This window comes from Atta colombica, unplaced genomic scaffold (assembly GCF_001594045.1).
Source record: "Atta colombica isolate Treedump-2 unplaced genomic scaffold, Acol1.0 scaffold38, whole genome shotgun sequence".
Classification (NCBI taxonomy): Eukaryota; Metazoa; Arthropoda; class Insecta; order Hymenoptera; family Formicidae; genus Atta; species Atta colombica.
The window spans coordinates 2,092,760-2,097,431 of NW_017259490.1; the positions used below are offsets into that span (position 1 = coordinate 2,092,760).

Here is a 4,672-nt window from a genome sequence, read left to right on the forward strand (position 1 = left end):
ACGCTGCCGGCGTCGTGCGGAGGAAGAGAGACGGAGCGACGCCAGCTGATCGACGCCGCGGCGCGGCGCATCGCGACGTCGCGGTATCTACGATAACGGTGGCGGCTAACACCGCGTTGCGTTACGTTGCAATTCTCTCTCTCTCTCTCTCTCTCTCTCTCTCTCTCTCTCTCTCTCTCTCTCTCTCTCGGGCGATCCTCAATGTCACGTACGCCGATAACGCGCCGCGGAAAATATCGCTGCGTGGAACGAGTGGCTTTGGCTCGCTTCGGAAAGTCGTGCACGGCCTTTCCGGCGGTGACGGCGACGGTGAACAATTGAACGCGTAACGATCGTTAAATGTCGGAAGGTACGTACGTACGTACATACGTATGTACGCGTACGTGTGCGTACATGCCGCGCGGGAGGTAGACGGAGAGCGAAGTAGAAAAAAGATGGGGGCGAGACGCAAACAGACAGAGAGCGTGTGTATTGTGACAAAGTGAGAAAATGAGACAGAGAGAGAGAGCTGGAACATGCGACCTTCGCGAAACGTCAAATGTCTATGCTGCTTAGATCGCAGGGCCGTACTGTCAAAAAAATCGCGCCCATGATGAGAATATATTATTGTTTTTGCAAAATTCATTTATTTAGAATGTATTAAAATTATTTACATATTATTTATACTTGTATTTCTTCCCCTTTTAAATTTTAACTTTTACAGGACGGGAAAGCCACTATAGTGTTTATATTTCGAAACAAAAAGTACAATAAAATAATGAATTATAACGAATCTCATTCAGAATAATAATTAATAATCGCGGGATACGTTTATTTTTTACAGTAGCGCGTGTCAGACGAAACAAACATTAGAGTTAAAGTTTCATGTTAAGTTTGACGAATAGCAGTTAAGAATAGCGAACGATAATGCAAATCTGAGATGAGAATTATGTATAATATAATCCATATTTGCGGTAGCAGTGAGCGTAAGGCTTTAGCATTTACCGTATTCCAACGCACGATATCGCAAGGATTCGTTATTGAAACTGCCTGCAAAATCCGACGTCTCTGACGTTCATGCAACGTGACAACACACGGACTCCGAACATCGAATGCAGTTCTCTGACGAAGACAGACTGCGCGGCGCGAGAGCCGAATCGAGGAACGAGGACGGAGCGTCGTCTTCGGTATTCTCGTCGTCGAGACACAAGCGATACGTCACGCGGTCTGTCTCTGTCAAGGCGAGTCGATCGCGGAAACGCTATTATATCGTCGTCGTACAAGCGTTAGAATCACGGTATTATGAAATGTAAGACTAAGAGAAATGGGGAATGATTTACGAGGCATTGCACTCTAATGACAGAAACCTGTGATATTTCAGGCTTACTGCGCAAAAAAATTTTTTGGGATTAAAGCCCTGATTTCATAAAAGATGAGAACGAAAATTTTCAGACAAAATATAAGCAGATCAAAGCCATTTGAAAAATGTTTCGATTATATATTCTTTATAATTGAAGAGAATACAGTAGATAGTTTCATTTAAACAAACAATTATTCTGATTTCAGTTTTTAATTTTTTTATGTAATCATATTAATTATAACAGATCAATTGCAAGTTCAATGATCAAAAATTTACTTTTGACAAATAATTGTTCGGATTATAATTTTAACCCTTATCTGCTTTAATCACGTGTCATAATGTGCATTCTAGAAATATAATAGACGCATATTCAACGTAGAAAATCATTCTAACGAATCCGTTCGAAATGTCAAAGCTAATTGAATTAGTTCGAAACTGATTCTAATCAAAGCTTCGAACGATGAAATACACTGAAGCCAGTCGGGATTTGATCACAGAGCGCGTGCCACCACTACCACTTGCACTTTACGTCAACGTATACGATGGGGACAATGTTTTTTTCAAGTCCTTTTGCCGCGCCTTTAATTTAAGTAATTAAAGTAATAGAGGAGAGTGAGAAAGCCACACCAAGGGCAAGCGGATACTGGTATGAAAGAAAATTTCACGCCAAAGTGCGCGCTGTGCTTAGAATCTATTATTGGATCATTGTCAGTCAAGAAACTCGAATACCAAACAGAAAGTCTATACGTATACGACACACGTCATATGAGATGGATCTATAAAAAGCATAAAGAAAAAAATGTTTGTTACAAAAGAATTACTTCTGTATTAATATTCATTCAAAATTCTCATTTTTTGTTATCTTTAAATATGCATACAAAAGTTAACTCTTTCTCTACTATAAGAATAATGTTCTTTAATCAATTTTTAATCAATAATTAAATATTTCACGTTATCGAGCGAGCTATCCGTGTATAATTTATTTTTTCCCCGATTTTTGTAGATTAATTTCATAACAATAATGTCATCTTTTTTTTTATGTATGAGGATATTAACAAGAAATCTCTAGATTAAATGTTCATGAAAACAATGAAAATTTTTTGCAAATTTCATAGATTGCAAAACGATAATCTTTTTTTCATGATAGTAACTAGAAACACCTTTATATTCACAGCTCATTTTTATCGATAAATGCTTATATTTGTCGCGGAGATTCTACAATATATGTAATGTAAACTATGTGCTAAATGCATCAATTTGTCAATAAAAATGAGCTGTGAATGCGGCCATAAATGTTTTAATAAAAGTACTTATATAAGGAACATTCAACAACAATGAAAAAGAAGAAAAAAAAAGAAAGGGAAAACTGATAGATACGGATTAATTCATTTTTGCATAATATTATTCAAGTAGTTGTCTCCAACCAATTTTATCACGAATTCATCAGAATGAGCCCACCTCAGAACTACGTCACTATGACTGCCATTTCTGCCATTGCCAAAGTGAAATCCGCAAGAGAATATACGATACTCGAATAGTTAAAGCCACTCTCGGAGCGGGCCGTTCGATCGGTCTAGATTTTCTCAGGATTTTACTTTTACTCGCTCACTCGATCATCTTCACGACTCCCCTCATCTCGTGCTCCAAAAACGAATCTACCTCTTACCTCCCCCTAGCGCGTGAAATTTTCCCTCCCTCTCCCTCTCAGTCTCATCAATTTCTCGACGCACGTGATGTATTTTCGTCCGGCCGTATTTGCGGCTCGCGGGACACGCACTCTCCGCAACTTGCGAGTCCAAGTTCTTGACAACACGCGTATATATATTCACGCGCGCGCAATTTGTCGCACCTTTCTCGTGACGTTCTCTTTAAGATTCATTGGCTTCCTCCTTCCTTCTCTTTTCATCGCAAACTCGCGCTCGGACTTATCACAGCTGAGCGCTAATAAACGCAGCTGATTTCCTTCTCTCGACCTCACTCCCTCTCTGCGATACGTTTCAAGACGGAGTGTCGACGACTTGAGTCAATTCGAGAGGCAGCGCGACAGACGACAGAAGCCACGAGCGAAACGACGCGAGTCGCTCCGTATCCACGTTTCTTCGCGTCCTCGCTGTTTCCTCGCGGTTTCGAGCGCGTCGTTCGCTGTTCGCGCGGTACGCGATGCACTGTTTCACTGTCACGTGTCGCAGCACGCGCGAGGACCACCGTGTCAAAAGCGTACGTCTTTGATATCGCTTTTTCTATTCTCTCCCCTCTCCCCCCTCTCTCTCTCTCTCTCTCTCTCTCCTTCGACTTCGAGCCAGGCTTTTCTTTCGTTGTTGCATAGAGGAAGCCAAACTATTTCGAACGCGCGTGCACGTCACGGCTTAACGAATGCATAGGACCAACCGCAAGATTCGAAAGCGGCTGCCAAGACTTTTCGGGGCCGCGCAAGGTCGCCGCGCCGATTTATAATCGCAGCTGTCAGAAACGCGCGCGCGGACCGCGAACGTGACGTGCACGCGCCGTAGCCGTAGCGCAAGCTGTCAGAGCGCGTGTTTTCACGTGTCTCCACTATAGTTCGAACGGTGCGGCGACGCGCGCTCCGCAGAGACGCCGAGAGAAACAGAGAGAGAGAGAGAGAGAGAGAGAGAGAGAGAGAGAGAGAGAAAGAGAGAGAGAGAAAGAGTCCTTCGCCACTTCACGCGTGTCGTGACAGCTCCGCTGAAGGGCAGAACAACGGATAAACCGATCGAACGAAATAAACATACGAGCACGAATCACGAAATCGAAACATCATCCGATCTGAAAATACAAGCGGACTTCTTCAAATTTTTGGAAAGGAAATTTCCATTGTAAAGAATGAAAATTGGGCCAGTTTTGAAAAGAAGAATGGCTTGATTTTCAATTTTTAAAGAGTGAGATCTTATATACTCTTCAGAGTGAGATTCACTCTTAAAAGTTTAAGAGAATAAGTAACACGAAACTTAGCGCGTGGTTTTCGCGTGACACGAGGCCACGATTTTTCACCCGTTCTCTCTGTGTGATCCCTTCGCTCGATGTTGATCACTCTCTTTCTCTCTCTCTTTCTCTCTCTCTCTCTCTCACGATTCGACCTTTTATTTTCGTTTCTCTTTCTCTCCGTTTGTCTATCTTTTCCACGAACTCGTCAAGCCTCGTGACAGGTAGCAGTGATAGCGGTCGAGTGCGACGGAACGTTAATGGCAACGATGGTTAACGAACATGGCAAGTGTAACAACGTCGACGGATGACGTACGACGGCGATAGATGAAAATGTTGATCCCACCCTCTTTGCAGAATGAATACACACACATATATATATATATATATATA

The 4,672-nt window shown here is 42.4% G+C and overlaps 1 protein-coding gene across 1 annotated transcript in view; it reads right to left on the bottom strand.

Moving 5' to 3' along the window:
* LOC108690992 (protein bric-a-brac 1-like) overlaps nucleotides 1-4,672 on the bottom strand; it is a 57,088-nt gene that overhangs the window by 52,035 nt on the left and 381 nt on the right. The gene's annotated exons all lie outside the window — the stretch shown is intronic.